This window comes from Capra hircus, unplaced genomic scaffold (genome assembly GCF_001704415.2).
Source record: "Capra hircus breed San Clemente unplaced genomic scaffold, ASM170441v1, whole genome shotgun sequence".
NCBI classification, from domain to species: Eukaryota; Metazoa; Chordata; class Mammalia; order Artiodactyla; family Bovidae; genus Capra; species Capra hircus.
The window spans coordinates 141934-167972 of record NW_017189663.1 but is presented as its reverse complement, the minus strand read 5'-3'; the positions used below and the strand labels follow the sequence as shown (position 1 = coordinate 167972).

General features: G+C 35.8%; 1 long non-coding RNA gene and 1 pseudogene across 1 annotated transcript in view; one reads left to right on the top strand and one right to left on the bottom strand.

Annotated features, from left to right (window-relative positions):
* LOC106503808 overlaps nt 1-26039 on the top strand; it is a 152120-nt gene that overhangs the window by 77161 nt on the left and 48920 nt on the right. The gene's annotated exons all lie outside the window — the stretch shown is intronic.
* On the bottom strand, nt 14285-15493 carry LOC102178806 (annotated as a pseudogene).

The window sequence follows — 26039 nt, the reverse complement described above, 5'->3', positions numbered from 1 at the left end:
TTTGAAAGGATAAATAAAATTGACAAACCATTAGCCAGACTCATCAAGAAGCAGAGAGAGAAAAATCAAATCAATAAAATTAGAAATGAAAATGGAGAGATCACAAGAGACAACACAGAAATACAAAGGATCATAAGAGACTACTATCAACAATTATATGCCAATAAAATGGACAACATGGAAGAAATGGACAAATTCTTAGAAAAGTACAATATTCCAAAACTGAACCAGGAAGAAATAGAAAATCTTAATAGACCCATCACAAGCACGGAAATTGAAACTGTAATCAGAAATCTTCCAGCAAACAAAGCCCAGGTCCAGACGGCTTCACAGCTGAATTCTACCAAAAGTTTCGAGAAGAGCTAACACCTATCCTACTGAAACTCTTCCAGAAAATTGCAGAGGAAGGTAAACTTCCAAACTCATTCTATGAGTCCACGATCACCCTAATACCAAAACCTGACAAAGATACTACAAAAAAGGAAAACTACAGGCCAATATCACTGATGAACATAGATGGAAAAATCCTCAATAAAATTCTAGCAATTAGAATCCAGCAACACATTAAAAATATCATACACCATGACCAAGTGGGCTTTATCCCAGGGATGCAAGGATTCTTCAATATCTGCAAATCAATCAATGTAATTCACCACATTAACAAATTGAAAAATAAAAGCCATATGATTATCTCAATATATGCAGAGAAGGCCTTTGACAAAAACAGTGTGAATTTTTAATGTACTAAACATTGCTTAATTAAATCAGAAAAAGTTTGTTTGCAAAACTCTAAATGGATATTAGATTTTAGATTATGTGTGCTCACTCAGTCATGTCTGACTCTTTGTGCCTCCATGGGCTCTAGCCCTCTAGGCTCCACTGTCCATGGGATTTCCAAGCAAAAATACTGGAGGGTGTTGCCATTTCCTACTCCAGGGGATCTTCCCTACCCAGGGATAGAACCCATGTTTCCTGCAGCTCCTCCATTGGCAGGCAGATTTTTTCCACTGTCTCTACCTGAGAAGTCCAATACACGCTCTTGCTTTGTTATAGTTTTCCTTCCAAAGAATAAACATCCTTACTACTGAGCCATCTGGGAAGTCCAGAGTTTAGATTGTCCATGCAAATTTTATACCTTAACTTTATATTTTCCTGGTCCCAGCATTTTGTGTATTTTCATTTTCATTTTATAGTGAATAGAAGGTAAAGGAAAAGAAAGTTAATTGAGTACATTCTCAACTAACAGTAGAGACCTAGATTACTTTTTCAATGTAAATGTTCTGTTCAAGCAACCTTCTTAGTTTGATTACATTGAACAAAGGATGTATGTGTTCCATAGTAATGAGTTAGAAATCTCCTTTGGTTTGGCTCCTGGTAAAACAGAGTAAAAGAATTTTATAATAGAATAAAATTGAGAATTCAGGTTTTTTTCTGAATATATTTTCCTTTGGAATATTTTTATCATTGAATTTATATTCAAATTTCTCTCATTGCCAAGCCATATACTAATCTATCTACTTAAAACAACATAGAGCTCAATTTGAAAAAAAAAAAAAAAAACTTAGTGATCAAATAGTTTTGTTAAAGTAATATATCTACTGCATTTCCCATAGAGTTATGCTGAGCTTTTATAATAAACAGAATTGTAAAAACAACTTTGATAAAAGAAATGCATCACCAAAAAAATCTATGGATTTTTCCAACTTTTGTACAATCAATTTCTTAAAACTAGTTGATCTATTGACATGATACTTGGTTAAATATTTTTGATTTATAGTATTTTCTGTTATGGGGATTAGTTTGCTCTATATTTGACAAAGCCATTTAAACTTTTTTTTTTTCATTTTTATTATCTTGACTAACTTCAAAATAAGCAATTATAATTAGAACACTAAATTCACTAAATAATTAAGCATAATAACTATCTAATTTTGGGCTTCCCTGATAGGTCAGTTGGTAAAGAATCTGCCCTCAATGAAGGAGACCCTGGTTCAATTCCTGGGTCAAAGATCTGCTGGAGAAGGGATAGGCTACACACAAGTATTCTTGGGCTTCCCTTGTGTCTCACCTGGTAAAGAACTGCCTGCAATGTGGGAGATCTAGGTTTGACCCTTGTTTTTGGAAGATACCCTGGAGAAGGGAAAGGCTACCAACTCCAGTATTCTGTCCTGGAGAATTCCATGGACTGTATAGTCCATGGGGTTGCAAAGAGTCAGACACAACTAACCCACTTTCACTTTTTTCACATCTAATTTTAATACTTAGTGAATTCAGATCTCTCATATTTGAAAGGATTGCTATTGTATGAGGGTAGCAAAAATAAGAAAGCAATGGTGATTTCAATTTTTGTACATTTCTCTAATTACATGCCATCTCAAATGCAAAATATGCAAGTTTCAATTAGAATTGAAAATACAAATTAATCTATCATTTAGGACTCTAATCAAATTGACTTATTTACTTGTATTTTATATAAAATACTTCAGAAGTGTTGAACTTTTGGCCCTATCCTTTCCTTTGGCAGCTAATTTATTTTATGGGTGTTGAAAACCAGTTTGCTTGAGTTATATTCCTTTCCTGAGACTGCAATAAGAGGTTAATAAAGATATTTGATATCTCCATACACTTTCATAAATACTGAGAAAGTATTTTCTAGGTATTTTATAACAAAGCAATGGTGATAGTCCTTTTTGGCTTTAGTGGAATTGATTTCTAATTTTTTTTCTATGATTGAAATCTAATTACATCTCCAAAGTAAATATAGAGAATTAAATAAAATTAGAAATCTGTTAGAGTATATTACCACTCTAGTATTTTCTCATCTAGTCCCTCATTTGATCATCACTACAACAGGACATAATAATCTGAGTCAGAAGTATTATTTCATTTGCAAATGTGCCAACCAGCAATAATTGGAGCTAACATTTGATAAAAAATTATACATACTCATATGCATTATGTCATTTAATCCTCACAAAAACTGCATGAAACATAAATACCATTGCAGATAAGGGAACTCAGTTTACAAAATATTGTATTTGCTTCCCAGTGTGTTAGTCACTGAGTTGTATCTAACTCTTTGCAACCCCACAGACTGTAGCCTGCCAGGATCCTTTGTCCATGCAGTTCTCTAGGCAAGAATACTGGAGTGGGTAGCCATGCCCTTCTCCAGGGGTTCTTCCTAACCCAGGGATCGGGTTAGGGTCTTACTCATTGCAGGCAGATTCTTTATCATCTGAGCCACACAGACTGTCCTTTTTTGTTTCCTAGGGCTGCCATAAAAATTGCCACACATTGAAACATTTAAAACTATTAGAAATATATTCTCACAGTTCAGGGGGCTAGTGGTTCAAAATCAAAGTGCTGAGAAGGCTATGCTCCATCTGAAGGCTCTAGGGAAGAATCTTTCCTAGTGGCATCACTCCAGTCTCTGCCTCTATCATTGCATGGCCTTCTCCCTGTATGTCTGTCTGTAACCAAATGTTTCTTTTTATAAAGATACCAGTCTGTGAAAATTTAAGACCCACATTAATCGAGTATGACCTCATCTTAATTGGATTACATTGCAAAGACCCTCTTTCTAAGTAAGGTCACATTTACAGGTATGAGGAGTGAGGACCTTAACATGCCTTTTGCAGGGAAACAATTCAACCAATGACAGATGCTAATTAAACTGCCCAAAGACACAGAGCTATTAAATTGCTAACTGGTGCACTGGGATGACCATGAGGGATGGGATGGGGAGGGAGGTGGGAGGGGACTTCAGGATGGTGAACACATGTACACACACCATGGGCTGATTCATGTCAATGTATGGATAAAACACCTACAATATTGTAAAGTAATTAGCCTCCAATTAAAATAAATAAAATAATATGAAAAAAGAATTTAACTTAATCTGACCACAGAGCAGCTGTGAAGAGAGAAACCACGTCTAAGGTAAGAGAAACCCAAGTAAGACGGTAGGCACTGAGAGGGGATCAGAGAGAAGACAGACTGAAACTACAATCACAGACAACTAGACAATCTGATCACATGGGCCACAGCCTTGTCTAACTCAGCAAAACTAAGCCATGCCTTGTGGGGCCTCCCAAAGATGGCCGGATCATGGTAGAGAGGTCTGACAGAATGTGGTCCACTGGAGAAGGGGATGGCAAACCACTTCAGTATTCTTGCCTTGAGAACCCCGTGAACAGTATGAAAAGGCAAAAAGATAGGACACTGAAAGACAAACTCCCCAGGTCAATAGGTGCCCAATATGCTACTTGATATCAGTGTAGAAATAACTCTAGAAAGAATGAAGGGATGGAGCCAAAGCAAACACAACACGCAGTTGTGAATGGGACTGTTATGGAAGCATGTTTCGATGCTGTAAAGAGCAATATCGTATAGGAACCTGGAATGTTAGGTCCATGAATCAAGGTAAATTGGAAGTGGTCAAACAGGAGATGAAAGAGTGAACATCGACATTCTAGGAATCAGTGAACTAAGATGGACTGGAATGGGTGAGTTTAACTCAGATGACCAATATATCTACTACTGTGGGCAGGAATCCCTTAGAATAAATGGAGTGGCCATCATAGTCAACAAAAGAGTCCAAAATGCAGTATTGGATGCAAACTCAAAAACGACAGAATGATCTCTGTTCGTTTCCAAGGCAACCCAATCAATAACACAGTAATCCAAGTCTATGCCCCAGCCAGTAACACTAAAGAAGCTGAAGTTGAAAAGTTCTATGCAAACTTATAAGACCTTTTAGAACTAACACCCAAAAAAAGATGTCCTTTTCATGATAGGGGCCTGGAATTCAAAAGTAGGAAGTCAAGAAACACTGGGAGTAACAGGCTAATTTGGCCTTGGAGTACTGAATGAAGCAGGGCGAAGGCTAATAGAGTTCTGCCAAGAGAACACACTGGTCATAGCAAATACCCTCTTCCAACAACACAAGAGAAGACTTTACACATGGACATCACCAGATGGTCAACACTGAAATCAGATTGATTATATTCTTTGCAGCCAAAGATGGAGAAGCTCTATACAGTCAGCAAAAACAAGACCGGGAACTGACTGTGGATTGGATCATGAACTCCTTATGGCCAAATTCAGACTGAAATTGAAGAAAGCAGAAAAAACCACTAGACCATTCAGGTATGACCTAAATCAAATCCCTTATGACTATACAGTGCAAGTGAGAAATAGATTTAAGGGACTATATCTGATAGACAGAGTGGCTGATGAACTACAGATGTAGGTTCATGACATTGTACAGGAGACAGGAATCAAGACCATCCCCAAGAAAAAGAAATGCAAAAAAGTAAAATGCCTGTATAAGAGGTCTTACAAATAGCTGTGAAAAGAAGAGAAGTGAAAAGCAAAGGAGAAAAGGAAAGATATACTCATTTGAATGCAAAGTTCCAAAGAATAGCAAGGAGAGATAAGAAAGCCTTCCTCAGTGATCAATGCAAAGAAATAGAGGAAAACAACAGAATGGGAAAGACTAGAGATCTCTTCAAGAAAATTAGAGATAGCAACGGAACATTTCATGCAAAGATGGGCTTGATAAAGGACAGAAATGCTATGGACCTAACAGAAGCAGAAGATATTAAGAAGAGGTGGCAAGAATACACAAAGAACTATACAAAAAAGATCTTCACGAACCAGATAATCATGGTGGTGTGATCACTCACTCACCTAGAGCCAGACATACTGGAATGTGAAGTCAAGTGGGCCCTAGAAAAGCATCACTACAAACAAAGCTAGTGGAGGTGATGGAATTCCAGTTGAGCTATTTCAAATTCTGAAAGATGACGCTATGAAAATGATGTACTCAATATGCCAGAAAATTTGGAAAACTCAGCAGTGGCCACAGGACTGGAAAAGGTCAGTTTTCATTCCAGTCTCAAAGAAAGACAATGTCAAAGAATGCTCCAACTACTGTACAATTGCACTCATCTCACACGTTAGTAAAGTAATGCTTAAATTCTCCAAGCCAGGCTTCATCAATATGTGAACCATGAACTTCCAGATATTTCAGTTGGTTTTATAAAAGGCAAAGAAACCAGAGATCACATTTCCACATCCACTGGATCATGGAAAAAGCAAGAGAGTTCCAGAAAAACATCTATTTATGCTTTGTTGACTATGCCAAAGCCTTTGACTGTGTGGTTCACAGTAAACTGTTGAAAATTCTGAAAGAGATTGGAATACCAGACCACCTGACCTGCCTCTTGAGAAACCTATATGCAGGTCAGGAAGCAACAGTTAGAACTGGACATGGAACAACAGACTAGGTTCCAAATAGGAAAAGGAGTATGTCAAGGCTGTATATTGTCACCCTCCTTATTTAACTTATATGCTGAGTACATCATGAGAAACACTGGGCTGGAGGAAGCTCAAGCTGGAATCAAGATTGCCGGGAGAAATATCAATAACCTCAGATATGCAGATGACACCAGCCTTATGGCAGAAAGTGAAGAGGAATTAAAAAGCCTCTTGATGAAAGTGAAAGAGGAGAGTGAAAAAGTTGGCTTAAAGCCCAACATTCAGAAAACTAAGATCATGGCATCTGGTCCCATCACTTCATGGCAAATAGATGGGGAAACTATGGAAACAGTGGCTGATTTTATTTTTCTGGGCTCCAAAATTACTGCAGATGGTGACTGCAGCCATGAAATTAAAAGACACTTACTCCTTGGAAGGAAAGTTATGATCAAGCTAGACAACATATTAATAGCAGAAACATTTGTTTGCCAACAAAGGTCCGTCTAGTCAAGGCTATGGTTTTTCCAGTGGTCATGTATGAATGTGAGAGTTGGACTGTGAAGATAGCTGAGCACTGAAGAATTGATGCTTTTGACTGTGTTGTTGGAGAAGACACTTGAGAGTCCCTTTGACTGCAAGGAGATCCAACCAGTCCATCCTAAAGGAGATCAGTCCTGAGTGTTCATTGGAGGGACTCATGTTGAAGCTGAAATTCCAATACTTTGGCCACCTGATGTGAAGAGCTGACTCATTTGAAAAGACCCTGATGCTGGGAACTATTGAGGGCAGGAGGAGAAGGGGATGACAGAGGATGAGATGGTTGGATGGCATCACTGACTCGATGGACATGGGTTTGGGTGAACTCCAGGAGTTGGTGATGGACAGGGAGCCCTGGCGTGCCACGGTTCATTGGGTCACAAAGAGTCGGACACGACTGAGCGACTGAACTGAACTGAACTGGCTACAGAGCCCATATTCCTGAATACTATACCCCAATGTCTGTAAACATCAAACTGATTAAAACCAATTGCATAACATGGCTGAAAGTAAAATCTGTTTTCCTACTTTTAACCCAGATTATTAGGTTCCACGTGTAGTGTCCTTTGCTTTGTGTGATAGTACCTTGAAAAATTCTTGAAAACCCTCTTAGGTAAAGTTTTATTATGATTTTTCCAATACATTTATTTTCACATTGGAAAATCAGAGAGTGAACTTAGTACAGTATTTTTGCTTATTTGCAAATACTGAGGGAACTCCCATGATTCAGTGCTTCTCACGTTTTCTGCCCAGAATGCCCTTAGTTAGATGGAAGTAAATATATCTCTTTCACCCTAAGTCTTGGAGTATCATGAAAAGTTACCAGGGATCATATGAATTTATTTACTATCATGTTATTATTAATTAGTGCCAATTATATGTCCAAGTCATATATGTCATATAAAATTAATATAGTATCTTATATGGAATAAAAATGACTCTCCAGGAAGAAGGATCTTCAAGTACCCCCAAGTACACCAGGTACAACAGATATCACTAAAGAGTTTGGGAGTTCTCTAGCTTAGAAATATTCAAAGTGGTTGGTAGTATTTAAATTCTAGACCCAGAGATAACCCCAAATATGTAAATTTCTTTGAGTACGTCTAGTACTTTCCTCTATTTTTGACAAGTCTTTCCTCTCTTTAAGGCAAAATGGGGAGGAAACTAACCACAGAACTCGATGACACTGCCAAGAACAAAACTACTTTTACTGGGCCTTTCAGTCATTCTGATACTGTGAGAACCACGTTGCCAGATGAAAGGCCTAGTTTGAATTTCCATGTGTTTGAACCAGGCTCTTAGAATAGATAACATGGTATCACCTGATGAATGCAGTGTCAGCTTAATAATCTGCATGCTCCTTTAGTATTTTTCTGCTATTTAAGTCTATTTTGAATTCTACTTTAATGGGTATCACCCCAGCATCAACTTCCATCAGTGAAGTTTGATGACTTACAAATTCTACACAATTTATAAAAATCTACCTGGAATATAATATTCATGGTTTCCATTTAAAAATAACTATGATATGTTAAAAATAATTCCACTATAAAATGTGAACAAGTTAATGATCCCTTATAATATATTATAAAAGGAATTGCTTTCCTTAACTTTCTTTTAGTTTGGTAAATAGGAAACTATACATTAATATCATAGGGATTAATTAAATAACTCTAATTTAATACAATACATATGTTTAACAGTGTAAATATAACGAAGAATCTCTTTCATAAGCCTATTATATACCATTAAATATCAAACTGCTGAAAAGCAATATAAAATATTAAAATAGAGATAGTGTACACATCAAAGGCAGAATGAAGATACTAAAGATTATCTTGAGTAATTCAAAAACTGGCCTAAATTGAGTCTGTTTATGAAGAGTTTACTCATGACTCTGCTCCATTGATAATCTCTCCCTTTATTTACTGATTTTTATAATTTCCCTGTATTTCTTGCATACTTACTGTGAATTGCATTCTGTGAGAAACCTTTTTTTTTTTTTGTGCTAATCCCTTCTTTTTGGCTGAGATGTGTCATTTTGGTTGAGAACAATTCTTAATGGGCTTAAATGCTGCACCCAACTCCATAGTTTCTCATTCAGTGAGTGTGAAGTGTGGTCCAAAAATTTTCATTTGTAACATTTTAGAACCCCTGATATAGTCTATAGTAAGAGCATAGTCTTTAGAACTACTTAAACTTGGATTTCAATCTTGTCCTTGTAATTACTATCTTGGGGCCAAGGATAAATCCCTTACTTCTGTGAGATTATCTGCAACTTTTCTGTATTCTGAGGAATAGTTCCAAATACAGTGTCTGACAGATAGTAGATACTCTAAAATACAGTAATTATTAGTAGTATTTACTTCCCATATAACTTTAGGTTGTTGAAATAAGATCATTTCTAATTTCATTATTCAAATTTACTTATTCATGTTATGATTAATAAAGAATAAAAAAATCCCCTAATGTCTTCTAGGACACAAAAGAAAACAGTTCTCCTTTTATTGGCACTAGGATGGACTTTATAGACATCGTCCATGCCTGTGACCCACCTCATCAGATTCCAATCAATGCAGCCTGTACCCTGGAACAGAAAAAAATAAAATTCTATGACAGACTGAAAGGCATTCAGCCTTCCACACCTGTATTTCCTGTTATATAATACTGAACTTAGTAGTGCATTTTCAGGAAATTATAAGACATCCTGATATTGAAGTAGTACTACCAAAGAAGTATTTTATAGATTGTTAAATATTTTCTGTTTCCAGCTGTACCAAGAAACCATGGAACACAGCAGTCAGGGGGCAGGGGCATAAAGAATATATTTACATTAACTTTGTAAAGTTTACAAAAAATAGAATGGAAACACTGAAGCCTATGATCTATTTATAAAGTAAATCCTATGCAAATTATAAAATACTATCAGTAAAAGGGGAAAGGGATCATCTGATCCTACTGTCTCATTTTATATAGAAAAGGATGAGGCTCAGAAAAGTAAAATGATTTGCTTAATTATATTAGAGTTTTGTTGCTGTTTTATTCAGTTGCTCAGTCATGTGTGACTCTTTGTGACTCCATGGACTGCAGCACACCAGGCTTCCTGTCCTTCACTATCTCCCTGAGATTGCTCAAGGTCATGTCGATTGAGTCAATGATGCCATCCAACCATCTCATTCTCTGTTGTCCCCCTCTCCTCCTGCCTTCAGTCTTTTCCAGAATCAGGGTCATCTGCATATATGAGTTTGTCTATATTTCTCCCAGCAATTTTGATTCCAGCTTGTGATTCATCCAGTCTGGCATTTCATGTGATATACTCTGCATATAAGTTAAATAAACAGGATGACAATATACAGCCTTGACGAACTCCTTTCCCAATTTTGAGCCAGTCCATTGTTCCATGTCTGCTTCTCACTTTTGTTTCTTGACCTGCATACTTGTTTAGGTTTATCGAAGCCATTATGAATATCTCATTCCTTAGTTTTTCCTTTAAAACTCTTTCGTTAGTTTATCATCTGTGATAACTCTTATCTTAAATATTGCCTCTAATCATTTTCTACAAATACCTCACAGAAACAGTTTCACCCTGAGCGAACTCTTGCTGCTAAGTCACTTCAGTCGTGTCTGACTCTGTGCGACCCCATAGTTTCTCCAGGCAAGAACACTGGAATGGGTTGCCATTTCCTTCTCCAATGTACAAAAGTGAAAAGTGAAAGTTAAGTCTCTCAGTCGTGTCCAACTCTTCGAGACCCCATGGACTGTAGCCTACCAGGCTCCTCCGTCCGTGGGATTTCCCAGGTAAGAGTACTGGAATGGGGTGCCATTGCCTTCTCCAGGACCAAGAGGAACCTGGTACAAAAAAAGGAAGTACCTTCCTTTATTGTCAGTAGGGTCTTCAAAAAGCAATAATTTTCCTGTGTTAGAGTACCTAGGAATCTGGAAGTGACATTTTAACTTGAAGAAAAAGAAATCTGATGTTTTTTGAACCAAGAAGAACCTGGTACAAAAAAAGTTAGGTTTCTTTTTCTTTAATGCAAGTTAAAGTGTCACTTTCAGATTCCTAGGTACTTTAACACAGGAAAATTATTGCTTTTTGAAGACCCTACTGGCAATAAAGGAAGGTACTTCTGTGGGATTTGTAGTGCTTTCACAATGTCTTCATATAATGTTAAAACTTTCTCTTTAATCATGATAAAGTTATCCTCTGATAATTTCAAAAAATTAACATACTGAAGAAAATTATACAGTACAGTTTCAGATTTATTCTGATACTATTCCCCTTTTAACAATTGCATGTGAACTAATTTTCAATAAAGAAATGTACCTCGTAGCAGAACAAGCTATATGTACCATAGGCCAAGAACTAATCTAAATTATTTACATATATTAACGGATTTAATTCATATCAACATGTGCTATTACTATCCCCTTTTTAAATTTAAATTTATTTATTTTAATTGGAGGCTAATTACTTTACAATATTGTATTGGTTTTGCCATACATCAATATGAATCCGCCATGGGTATACATGTGTTCCCCATCCTGAACCCCCCTCTCACCTCCCTCCCCATACCATCCCTCTGGGTCATCCCAGTGCACCAGCCCCAAGCATCCTGTATCCTGCATTGAACCTGGACTGGTGATTCGTTTCTTATATGATATTATACATGTTTCAATGCCATTCTCCCAAATCATCCCACCCTCTCTCTCTCCCACAGAGTCCAAAAGACTGTTCTATACATCTGTGTCTCTTTTGCTGTCTCACATACAGGGTTATCTTTACCATCTTTCTAAATTCCATACATATGCATTAGTATATCCCTATTTTATAGACAAAAACACTTGATATACAGTCATTGAATAGCTTACTCAAATTTATGCAGCCAAAAGTGTCTGAATGGGATTGAATTTCTGGATAACAATTCTTAGCTATAATATATCACTTCTCTGAAAAAAAATTGGCTTTAGTTTGATTCCTATAACATCGTTTTGGTACTTTTTTGTACTTAACACATCCTATCTGTAGTGTAGTATTCATTTACTCTTTGTGAAACCATGTGCCATATTTGGTTCAGAATATGTAGTAACTAGAATTTTTATCTTTATAATATCTTTTGCTGCATGACCTTGAGTGATTTGCGTGTTATCTCTGTGTCTTCTTATCTACAAAGAGATAAATTTAGGTTGTCATCTGGTGTCAGCTCTTAAATTTTGTTTGGACATCATTCCCATATACACATATATTAACATTTAGCATTTTCTGTGTACTCCTATGGTGTTGGTGCTCTCTTTCTGATTTCACGGCAAGATTTTTTTTATGTTTCTATTATTAGAAGTTCTTGTAGTATTCCTGACTCTTATGATGAATTACTTTTATACCAGTGTATTTATATTTCTTGACTTTATTATTCAGTTTAGTTCAACAAATATTTATAGAGCCCCTACTTTGAGCAAGCTCTGAGAGGTGGTGATGGACAAGGAAGTATGGCATGCTGCAGTACATGAGGTTGCAGAGTTGGACACGACTGAGCAACTGAACTGAACTGAACTGTGGGCTAGGAATAAGGAACAAAAATAAATACCATATGGTTTCTGTCCTTGAAATATTAGTGGTTGATTTGTGAAAACTCTCTAGTTCCTAGTCTCAAGAAATGGCTTGTTCTTTTTAAAACGTTTTGTGTCTTTTTACTAAAATATAATCAATACTAATTTTAAAACTGTCTCTTTAAGCACATTTTTGGTAACTGATTATGTTACATGTCTGTTAAGATTTAGAAACTAACCTTGGAACAAGCTATTATGAAAAAATGCTGAATTTTGTTGACTTTTATTAGTACTATAGTGTTACTATAATGTACTATTAGTTAACATAATAGATTTAAAACACAGGGGAAAAAACAGCTCTTTTTTAAGAAAAAATTATTTGTCAGTTAACCAAATGAAAACCACAAATGTTTAAGCACTAATCTATAGTCTTGAAATTGTGCTGCTACTATAAGGGAAAAAACATATCTGCTTATTTTTGTTGTTATAAACCAATTATATATATTATATGGTATATATTATTGTACTATATGATATAGTATGTGGAGTAAACATATTAGGTAATGTGCTATAATGTGAAACATAAAATATTTCATATATAATATATGTCATGTATCATATAATATATAATAGTATACAGTTGCATATGGCACACTAAGATTTAAAGTGCTTTGTTTCTAGCCTGTGTATGAATTATTTTATTCCTTATTAAATAAAATTATACTTTGGAGTTTATATTCAAATGATTTTTATTTACCACAACATTATTTTTTAAGTTGTATGAAGTAAAAAATGAAAGTCCTTTCCCCAGAGGTAGTCACTGTTAACCATATATTGCATATCCTTTCTGACTTTTTCCAATTCATACACGACCTGAAATTTGATTTTAAAACCATATTATTTATTTCAACATAAGTCAGAAGAAAACAGAAGTACAGAAAGACCCTTTTTTTTCCGTTTCAATAAAACTTTATACAAGTGGCCAGCCCACAGACCATAATTTGCTGACCCCTATGTTAAAAGATTCCAAACATTAGTGTAATGAATGAAATATATCAGATAAATTTCAGGTAAATCTGCCAAATTCCTCTCATTTTAAAAACTGTCTTACTTTAAAAATGTGATAATTTCAGCATGCAAAAATGATATCTGGCTCTGCAATAAGTCACACTAGTTAAAAGAAACCTTGTATTTGTTTTTTACACAGCACACATGCAGGTGACACAGTAAGTTCATAATTCCCCACAAAAAACTTATAAACTCAACAACTGAGAATCATGTTCTTATAATCTGCATCATTCATAGCTATATACTCTATGGAATCCATTCCATAGCAGCAGAGAACCTTAACTCAAAAGCACCAAGTTTCCAGGTATTACTACAAACATCTTGTTTTCATTCTCTAATACATGCAGTCAAACTGCCTAGGAAGCAAATACCAATTCACCTTAAGTGTCAATGGGTAAGGGAAAACCATTGAGCAACCAATATTATTCTTACGTCTAGAACTGATGCTACCTCTTTACTTCATTACTTTTTCCTTTCATGAACATTTTATTTTTTAGCGTAGCTCTATTTGAGTATAAACTGAAATTTGAATATAGTCTCTTTCAGATTCATCTAACAGTTTAGAACATTCATATCTGTTTAATCCTGAGGAAAACAGAAATATGATCTCTAATCTAGAATATTCTGGCAGTCTTTATTAAAAGTTAGGTTCAGAATTCTATAGCAAAATGATTAGGGTCTGTTTGTTCAAATTATAGACTATAAGATTCCTTCATTTATTTAGATTAAGATTCAAAGCTAATTTGGGGGGTTCATGTTTGGGAACGCATGTAAGAATTAAAGATGTTAAAATTTAAAAAAAATAAAAAATTAAAATAAATAAATTAAAAAAAAAAAGATTCAAAGCTAATTCCCAATACATTTTATAGAAGTGTTTTCATGTTTTGAACAAGCAGGGTTCAGTGGGCATTTATAGGACCTTGCTCATATTAGAGAGCTATGCACTCAGAGACTACTGGATCCACTAAATGGACAATGAAAACTGGTTGAGGCTGCTGATGAATACTTCAATAGGAATCTGATACACAGACACAGATTTCATTGTTAAAGTCGATGGAACTGAAGTCTTCCTTAAAACTGTGCTCCTGATAGGCTGAAGATAGAGTAGTGGACTGTTAGTTCTTTAAGCCAAAAATGCATGGATGTTGTACAAAGGCTTCATTCTCTGCCTGTAGTCAGTAACTTGAGGGCCTTCTGCAGATTCTGCACTGCAGTGCTGACATCTTCATACTGCAAAGCACTGCCAGCATACTTGGCAGTATTTCTGAGCCCTCACAAAGTCCTCTGGTGTTAGTTGGATATCGCCCTGGGGCACTGTACTGAAGAGTGCGGGATCAATGGCCGGAATAGTCTGTGGAGTAGGCCGGATAGTGTTACTTGTTACACCTGTGCTGTGAGGCACTTCTGCTGGGGTATTAGCTGGAGCGTGGGCACCAGGGGAAATCTGGATTCCAGTATAGCCACTTGATGGCATGTTACATGGGTCATATGTGGAAGATGACGGCTGAAGTGGCTGAGTGGGCAGAGAGGTGACTCCAGCATCTTCATTTTCCTCAACATCTACATTGTCTTCTTCAATCCCAACAGGGCCTGCTTGAGGAGTCTCTCCATTCTTTAAACAATTATTAATATATGTTGCCTTCCACCTTGCATACTTTCTGTGTTTCACATTTTCATCAGTGAGTTCTCCAAACACTGTTATGACATCTATTAAAAGACTTGCAGTATAGAAGGACTTGATCATGTTTTTGTGAAATCTCCCAGCACGATCTTCATTATCTGCATACAAAAACATTTTCAAAGTGTAGTTCTCCAAATGTGCAGAACCAACTATTTCTTGAGTAATAGCTTCATTATTACCCAACTGTTTCTTAAGAGCTTCTAACTGATCCATTAGCCTTGATAGAAATTTATGACACTCAGGAGTTTTACTATCAATCTTCATTCGAGTTTGCATTGTGTACAATCGACAGTAATATGCCACCACAGGGTCTCACTTGTCATGCTCCTGAGCTATCCTCAGATGATGCTGTATGCTCTTAAACTGTTGGGGCAGCGGGGGCAGTGTAGCAAGAGCAGCCATTTCCTCTTCAGGAATCACCACTTCCTACTCCCAGAAAGATCCTTTTGTACTGAGCTGAAGTAAGGTAAAATGTAGCCCACTCCACTATTTAAAGGTAGTGTCCCTTTCTTGCATCCACCTGTAATTTGAGGGCCAGTGTCACCTGTGTTATTCTTAGTTTTCAACCTCAGAGTAGTTAAAAACTGTGAATTTCTGTCTTCAACCCTCTCATTATATTTTAGCTAATTTTTAGTTCATGGCTACAATTTGTCAAACTTGATAAAATTATGGTTGAAATGCTACTTTTTCTTTCTGAGATTCTTTTGTCAAAACAATAACCCATGAATTTTAATTTCACCTGTTTAAAGGGTATTCAGCCTATCAAATTATCTCTAATCAATCCACACTTGGACATTCTCTTGAGAAACCCTGCTAAGAATTAAAAGGTGATATTGTCACTATAACTATTAAATTCAACAAGTATGATAGAATTTAACTGACATTATGCTAAATGACTGAGGATAGATTTAACAACTAAGCTAAAATCACAATACTAGCTAATGTTCAAAGTAGGAAAGAATCAACTAAGTTTAAAATTATTTTTTATACATGTGTTATGGTTGTGTTAGTCTTCAGTGAAATACTCTAAGTCATGGGTACTCACTCAGCAAGGAAAATGGAATTGAATTCACAAAAGCATGTTTAAATTTTACTCCCCAATTTTTACATCAAGGACTGCACCAGCATTTTTTATTACTTGACACATAATATTTGGTGATTTTTTCCATATTCTGAAGACAAATACTGATAAGTATTAGAGTTTGTGAAGCCCACATACAAAACACTTTATTTGCATTATCTCATTCAATCTCCACAACAGCCATGTGAAGAAGATATTAATAGTATCCACATTTTACAAATAGGGGCATCATTGGTGCCTCAGATGATAAACAATCTGCCTGTAATGTAGACTTGGGTTTGATCCCTGGGTGAGAAGATTCCCCTGGAGAAGGGAATGGTAACCCAGTCCAGTATTCTTGCCTAGGAAATCCATGGACAGAGGAGTTTAGGGGGCTATAGCCTATGGGGTCACAAAGAGTCAGATACAACTGAGCGACTATCACTTTCATTTTACAAATTAAAATTACTTCTTAGAAGTAAAGTTATGACCAACCTAGATAGCATATTAAAAAGCAGAGACATTACTTTGTCAACAAAGGTCCGTGTAGTCAAGGCTATGGTTTTTCCAGTGGTCATGTATGGATGTCAGAGTTGGACTATAAAGAAGGCTAAGCACCGAAAAATGGATGCTTTTGAACTGTGGTGTTAGAGAAGACTCTTGTGAGTCCCTTGCACTTCAAGGAGATCCAACCTGTCTATCCAAAAGTTGAACAGTCCTGGGTGTTCATTGGAAGGACTGATGTTGAAACTGAAACTCCAATACTTTGGCCACCTGATGCAAAGAGCTGACTTATTTGAAAAAACCCTGATGCTGGGGAAGATTGAGGGCAGGAGGAGAAGGGGACGACAGAGGATGAGATGGCTGGATGGCATCACCGACCTAATGGACATGGGTTTGAGTGAACTCCGGGAGTTCGTGATGGACAGGGAGGTCATGGGGTCACAAAGAGTCAGACATGAGTGACCGACTGAACTGAACTGATTGGATAGTAGCTGATTAACAGTATAGTGATATTTTCAGGTGAACATTGAAGAGACTCAGCCACATTGCTGTTATTGTTCAGTCACTAAATCATGTTTGATTCTTTCGAGACTCCATGAACTGTCCATGGGATTTCCCAGGCTGAATACTGGAGTTGATTGCTGTTTCCTTCTACTGGGGATCTTTCTGATTGAGGGATATAACTTGCATCTCCTGCATTGGCAAATGGATTCTTTACCACTGAGCCACAAGGGAATTCCCAGATTCAATCATATATAGACATATATCCATTCTCCCCAAAAATCCCCTCAGATGCAGGCTGAGAGATAATATTGAACAGAGTTCTATGTGCTATATAGTAGTCCCTGGTGAGTTATCCTTTTTAAATATAGCACTGTATATGTGTTTATCCCAAACTCCCTAACCATCCCTTCACCCCACGCTTTTCTGCAGCAGCCATAAGGTCGTTCTCTAAGTCTATGAGTCTCTTTCCTATTTTGGAATAGGAAACGACCAAAAGTTTTTTTATCAAAATGATCAAAAACGATCAAAAGTTTGTATCGTTTCTTTTATCTAGGTCCATCCATGTTTCTCCGAATATCATAGTTTCATTTTCTTTAATGGCCGAGTAATATTTCATTGTGCATATGCACCACATCTTCTATATCCATTCCTCTGTCGATGGACATTTAGATTGCCTGTGTGTGTTGGCTGTTGCAAACAGTGCTACAAAGAATATTTGGGTGCATGTAACCTTGTGGATCATGTTTTTCTCAGGATATATGCCCAGAAGTGAGTGGTATTGCAATGTCATATGGTAAGTCTTTAAGTCTTTTTTTTTTTTTTTTTTTAAGGAACATCCATGCTATTCTCCATAGTGGCTTTACCAATCTACATTAGCACCAACAGATTAGGAGGGTTGTCTTCTTTCCACACCCTCTCCAGCATTTGTCATTTGTGGATTTTTGATGATGGCCACTCTGGTTGATATGCGGTAATATCTCATTGTAGTTTGGGTTTGCATTTCTCTACTGATTAGCAGTGTTGAACACCTTTTCATGTGACTCTTGGCCATTTGTATGTCTTCTCTGGAGAAGTGTCTGAGTGTTCTTCCCATTTGTTGATTGGGTTTTCTATTTTGATGCTGTTAAGCATCATGAGCTATTTGCAAGTTTTAGAGACTAACCCCTTCTCAATCACATTATTTGCAAATATTTCATTCCAGTCTGTAGGTTGTCTTTTTGTTTTGTATACTGTTTCTTTTGCTATGAAAAAGCTTTAGAGCGTAAGTAGTTCTGATTTTTTATTTCTGTTTTTTATCCATTATTCTAAGAGACAGATCAAAAAAGACATTTTACTGTGATTTATGTCAGAGAGTGTTCTTCCTATATTTTCCTCTGAGGGTTGTATTGTTTCCAGTCTCACATTAAGTCTTTAAACCATGTTCAGTTCATTTTTATGTATGGTGTTAAACAATGATCTAATTTCATTTTTTGGCATGTTGTTGTTGTTCAATCGCTCAGTCATCTCTGACTTTTTGTGACCCCATGGACTGTAGCATGCCGGGCTTCCCTGTCCTTCACCATCTCCCGAGCTTACTCAAACTCATGTTCATTGAGTTGGTGATGCCATCCAACCAACTCATCCTCTGGCATTCCCTTCTTTTCCTGCCTTCAGTCTTTCCCAGCATCAAGGTCTTTTCCAGTGAGTTGGCTCTTTGCATCAGGTGGCCAGAGTATTGGACCTTTAGCTTCAGCATCAGTCCTTCCAATGAATATTCAGGACTGATTTCCTTTAGGATTGACTGGTTTGATCTCCTTGCAGTCCAAGGGACTCTCAAGAGTCTTCTCTAACACCACAGTTCAAAAGCACCAATTCTTCAGTGCTCAGCTTTCTTTATAGTCTAACTCTCACATCCATACATGACTACTGGAAAAACCATAGATTTGACTAGATGGACCTTTGTCTATAAAGTGATGTCTCTGCTTTTAAGTATGCTGTCTAGGTTTGTCATAGCTATTCTTCCAAGGAGCAAGCCTCTGTTAATTTCTTGGCTGCAGTCACCATCTGCAGTGATTATGGAGCCCAAGAAAATAATGTCTACCACTGTCTCCGTTGTTTCCCCATCTGTTTACCATGAAGTGATGGGACTGGTTTCCATGATCCTGGCATTCTTGATTCCATCTTGTGTTTCATCCAGCCCAGTATTTTGTATGATGTACTTGGCATATAAGTTAAATAAGCTCGGTGACAGTGACAGTATACAGCTTTGACATACTCCTTTCCTAATTTTCAACCAGTTTTTTGTTCCATATCTGATTTAATTGTTGCTTCTTGACCTGATTACAGGTTTCACAGGAGGTAGGGAAAATGGTCTGGTATTCCCATCTCCTTATGAATTTTCTGTTGTTTGTAGTGATCCACAGAATCAAGACTTTAGCATAGTGAAGCAGAAGCTGTCCAGTATTCCCAGCCCCGCTTGTTGAAGAGACTGTTTTTGCAGCATTGTGTAGTTCCCTCCTTTGTCAAATATATAGTGACTATAAGTGCCTGTGTTTATTTCTGGATTTTCTATCCTGTTCCATTGATCTTTACATTTATTTTTATGCCTGTAAAAGCTGAGCACCTTTACATCTATTTTTATGTTTTGATGACTGTAGCTCTGTAGTATAGGGAGCCTGAGTCCCCAGCTCCATTTTTCTTTCTCAACATTGCTTTGGCTATTTGGGGTCTTTTGTGTCTCTATACAAATTTTAAAGTTTTTGTTCTACTTCTGTGAAAACTGTCGTTGGTAATTTGATAGGGATTGCATTGAATTTGTAGACTGCCTTCAGTGGTATATTTGTTTTCACGATATCAATTCTTCCAATCCTGAGTATGTCTTTCCATCTGAATGTATCTTCAATTTCTTTCATCAGCATCATATAGTTTTCAGAATACATGTCTTTTATCTCCTTAGTTAGACTTCTTCCTCAGTATTTTATTCTTTTTGATGCAATGGTAAATAGGATTGTTTCTTGAATTTCTCTTTCTGATCTTTCATTGTTAGTGTATAAAATGCAACAGATTTCTGTGTATCAACTTTGTAGCCTACAACTTTGCCAAATTCATTGATGAGTTTTAGCAGTTTTCTGGTAGTATCTTTAGGATCTTCTATGTATAGGATCATGTCATCTGCAACAGTGACATTCTTTTCCAATTTTGATTCCCATTACTTCTTTTTGTTCTCTGATTTCTGTAGCTATAACTTCCCAAACTATGTTGAATAGAAGTGCCAAGAATGGACAACCTTCTCTTGTTCCAGATCTTAGAGGAAATGCCTTCAGTTTTTCTCTATTGAGTATGATGTTAGCTGTAGGTTTGTCATATATGGCCTTTATTATGTGGAAGTATGTTCCCTCTATGTCCACTTTCTAGAGAGGTTTTTTTTTTTTTAATTTTTTTAATCATAAATGTATGCTGAATTTTGTCAAAAATTTCTTCGGCATCTATAGAGATGATCATATGATTTTCATACTTTAGTTTGTTGATGTGGTGTATCACATTTATTGATTTGTGGATGTTGGAAAATCCTTGTGTCACTGAGATGAATACCACTTGATGATGGTGTATGATCACTTTAATATATTGTTGAATTTGGATTGTTTGTGTTTTGTTGAAGGTTTTTGCATCTATATTCATCAATGATAGTGGCCTATAATTTTTTTTTGTGTGTGGTATCTTTGTCTGGCTTGGTATCAGAATGACAGTGTCCTTACAGAATGTATTTGTAAATTTTCTTTTCTCTGCAATTTTTGGGAAGAGTTTCAGAAGGGCAAGTGTTAACTCTTTTCTAAATGTTTGATAGAATTTCGCTGTGAAGCCACAGGTCCTAGACTCCTGTTTGTTGGGAGGTTTTTTCACCACTTTATTGTTTTAATTGAAGGATAATTCCTTTACAGTATTTTGTCATTTTCTGTCATACCTCAACAAGAATCAGCAATAGGTACCCCCATGTCCAATCCCTCCCAACCTCTCTCCAATCTCCCTCTGAATCCCACCCTTCTAGATTGTTAGAGAGCCCCTGTTTGAATTCCCTGAGTCATACAACAACTTTGTTGGAAGTTTTTTAATCACAGTTTCAATTTCAGGGCTTGTGACTGGCCTGTTCATATTTTCTGTTTCTTCCTTATTCAGTCTTAAGAGACTGTGCCTTTCTAAGAATTTGTCCATTTTTTCCAGGTTGTCCTTTTATTGGCATACATTTGCTCATAGTAGTCTCATATGATCCTTTTCATTGTCTGTTGTACCTCCTCCTTTTTCCTTTATAATTTTATTGATTTGAGTCCTTTCCCTTTTTTGTTTGATGAATCTTGGTAAAATTTTATCAGATTTGTTGACCTTTTCAAAGAACCAGCTTTTAGTTTCATTGATCTTTGCAATTGTTTTGTCTCTATTTCCTTTATTTCTGCTCTCATCTTTATGATTTCCTTCCTTCTACTAACTTTAGGTTTTGTTTTTTCTTCTTTCTCTTGTTGTTTTGGATGTAAGAATATATTATTTATTTGAGTTTTCTCTCCTTTCTTGATATAAGATTGTATTGGTATAGACTTCTCTCTTGGAACTGGTTTTGCCGTATCCCATAAGTTTTGGACTGTTCTGCTTTCATTTCCATTTGTCTCTAGGTATTTTTTAAATTTCCTCTTTAATTTCTCCAGTGATCCATTGGTTGTTTAGTAACATATTGTTTAGCTGGCATGTATTGGTGTTTTATATTTTTTTGTGTGTGTAGTATATTTCTAATCTCATAGCATTGTGATCAGAAAAGATGCTTGAAAGCATTTCAATTTTCTTAAATTTACAAAGGTTCACCTTGTGGCCCAGCATGTGGTAAATCCTGGAGAATGTTTTGTGTGCATTTCAGAAGAATGTGTAGGCTGACATTTTTGGATAAAATGTTCTATGAATATCAGTTAAGTCCATTTGGTCTAAGGTGTCATTCAAGGCCTGTATTTCCTCATCAAATTTCTGTCAAGATGATCTGTCCATTTGTGAATGTGGGGAGTTTAAGTCCTCCATTATTATTGTGTGACTGTCTATTTCTCTCTTTATGGTTGTTAATGTTTGCCTTACATATTGAGGTGCTCCTGTGTTGGATGCATATATATTTATAATTTTTATATCTTCTTATTGGATTGAACCCAAGATCATTATGTAGTGTCCTTCTTTGTCTCTTATAACAGTCTTTGTTTTAAAGTCTATTTTGTCTGATGTGAGTATTGCTACTGCAGATTTCCTTCAATTTCCATTTGTGTGAAATACCTTGTCCCATGCCCTTACTTTCAGTCTGTAAGTGTGAGGTGGGTCTCTTGTAGACAGTATATAAACCAGTTTGTGTTTGTAGACCAGCCAGTCTATTTCTCTTGGTCGGGATATTTCATCCATTTACATTTAAGGTAATTATCAATATATATGATCCTATTACTATTTTCTTGGTTGTTTTGGGCTAATTTTTTTAGGTATTTTCCTTCTCTTGTGTTGCCTGCCTAGAGAAGTTCCTTTAGCATTTGTTGTCAAGCTGGTTTGTTGTGTTGAATTCTCTTAACTTTTGCTTGTCTGTAAAGCTTTTGATTTCTCCAGAATCTAAACACGAGTCTTGCTGGGTATTCTTGGCTGTAGGTTCTTCTCTTTCATCACTTTAAATATATTATGCCAATCCTTTCTGGCTTGTAGAGTTTCTGTTGAGAGATTAGCTGGTAACCTTATGGTTACCTTGTATGTTATTTGTTATTTTTATCTTGTGGCTTTTTAATAGTTTTTTCTCTGCACAGTTCTGCCCACCAGGGTAAGATCCAGTTTTTCCCACCACCTACCCTCCCATCAGGACCCTTACAGAACCCTCTTGGCCTCATTTACTAGAGAACAGACAGAAGAAACAAGAAGAACTACAATCCTGCAGCCTCCAGAAGAGAAACCACAATCACAGAAAGTTAATCAAAGTGAAAGGACAGAGGACTAAGTGCCAAATGAAGGAACAAGATAAAACCCCAGAGAAACAAATAAGTGGAGTTAACCTTTCAGAAAAAATTCAGATTGATGATAATCAAGATGATCCAGGATCTCAGAAAATGACTTAAGAAGATGCAAGAAATGTTTACCAAAGACCTAGAAGAACTAAAGAACAAATAAACAGAAACAAACAATACACTGGAGAAATCAATAGCATAATAACTGAGGCAGAGGATCGGATGAGTGATCTGAAAGACAAAGTGGTGGAATCACTTCAGCAAGGTAAAATACAGAAAAACGAATAAGAAGAAATGAAGATAGCCTAAGACCCCACTGGGACAACATTCAATGCACCAACATTCACATTATAGGAGTCTCAGAAGGAAAAGAGAGAGAAAGGACCCGAGAAATATTTGAAGAGATAATAGCTAAAATCTTCTATAACATGAAAAAGGAAATAGTCAACTAATTCCAGCAAATACAGAGAGTCCCAGGTAGGATAAACTCAAGGAAGAACACTTGGAGACACATGGTAATCAAACAGATATATATCTATCTTTATTCCAATAAAATATTATCTTGTCTTGATAACTATAACTTTATAGTAACTTTCAAAATTAGGTACTAGACTTTCAAATTTGTTCTTCTTTCTCATGATTTTACTTTTGCTATTCTGAGTCCCCTGAATTTACATGTGAGTTTTAAGATCACCCTGACAATTTCTAAAACAAAAGAGCCACTTGATATTTGGATAGGAGTTGCATTTACTCTGTAGACCAGTTTCAGACATATTAACATCTTAAAATGTTGAGTTGGCCAAAAAGTTTGCTCAATTTTTTCCTTAAGATGGCTCTAGTAGTGCTCAGGTGTCTTTAACTTCATTTGAGACAATTTTGTTAGATTATTATCATTGGAAAGAGATTGTATTTACTCTGTAGAACAGTTTCAGACACATTAACATCTTGAAATATTGGGTTGAACAATAAGTTTGTTCAATTTTTCCCCTTAATATGGCTGTAGTAGTGCTCAGCTATATTTAACTTCATTTTAAACAATTTTGTTAGATTGTATCAGGACAGCTGTCCTATCAGTGTGCATTTAAAAAAATATATCAAAATTGGTGAATTTTTACAGCCATTTAAATATTGATGATGGAAGAAAAAGTGACATTTTTGACTTATTATGCTTTATCATTTCAAGAAAAGTAAAAGCACAGTGGAAATGCAAAAACAGATTTGTGCAGTGTATGGAGAAAATGCTGTGAACTGATCAAACATGTCAAAAGTGATTGGTGAAGTTTTTGTTGATAATTTCGCACTGGACAATACTCCATGGTCAACTAGAACAGTTGAAGTTGATAGCAATCAAATCAAGACATTAATTGTAAAAACTCAAAGTTATACCATATAAGAGAGAGCTGACATACTAAAAATATCCAAATCAGGCGCTGAAAATTATTTGCACCAGCTTAGTTATGTTAATTGTTTTGATGTTTGAGTTCCACATGAGTCAAGCAAAAAAGACCTTCTTGACTGTATTTCTGAATGAGTCTCTCTATTGAAATGTAATGAAAACGTTTCATTTTTAAAACAAATTATGATAGGTGATGAAAAGTGAATGCTGTATAATAACATGGAATGGAAGAGATCATGGGGAAAGTGAAATGAACCACCACCAACCATACTAATGGCCAATCTTCATCCAAAAAAGGTGATGTGTATATGGCGATATTGGAAAGGAGTGATCTATTATGAGCTTCCTCTGAAAACCAAATGATTCATTCCAACTTGCACTACTCTCATTTATACCAACTGAAAGCAGTACTTGGTCAAAAGCATCCAGAATTAGTCAATAGAAAATACATAATCTTCCATCAGGATAACACAAGACTGCGTGTTTTTTTTTTTTTTTTTTTTTTTTTTAATGACCAGGCAAAAACTGTTATAGCTTCAATGGGAAGTTGTGATTAATCTGCCATATACATCGGACATTGGAATTTCGAATTTCCATTTATTTTGGTCTTTATAAAATTCTCTTAATGAAAGAAATTTCCGTTTCCTGGAACACTGTAGAACACACCTGGAACAGTTCTTTGCACCAAAAAAAATAAATAAATAAATAAATAAATAAAAGTTTTGGGAAAATGAAATTATGAAGTTTTCTGAATAAATGGCAAAAGATAGTGCAATGCAATAGTTGTTCAATAATGTTTTGATGAAAATGAAAAATTTTCTTTTATATTTACTTAAAAACTGAAGGAAACTGAAGGAAACTTTTGACCAACCCAATAGTAAGATCTGTGAGCAGCAGATGTATTTTAATTAGATTTAATCAGTTTAATTTCTTATAACAATATTCTGTGGTTTATGGAGTTACATGTTTGGGGCCATTTTATTGAATTCATTTCTAAGTGTTTTTTTTAATTATTGTTGCTATGATTAATGGATTATTTCTTATTTTAATTATCAGATTATTCATGGTCAATGTATATAAATAAAGTTGATTTTGTATGTTTATCTTGTAACCTTGAATTTTTTGAACTGATTTGTAGCTTTAATAGCTTTTTTGTGGGGGAGGGGGATTCCATTGAAATTTCTGTATAAAAGGTCGTGTGCTTTATAAGCAAAGGTAGTTTTATCTTTTTTAAGTATGAATGTTTTTGTTTAATTTTTTCCTAATTTCCATGGTTAAAATCTTCCCTGGTTAGTTCAGTGTTTGAGAGAATGGCGAAATCAGTTGTAATTCTCTTGTTTTTGAACGTAGTGAAAGGATACAACATTCAACCTTAAAAGTCAGCTGTTGTATTAGAGTTCTCAAAAGTATCAAAATCAATAAAACTTTTATATATGTTGTTGTTGCATTTGTGGATGCTCAGTCACTTCAGTTGTGTCCTACTCTTTGACACCCCATGGACTG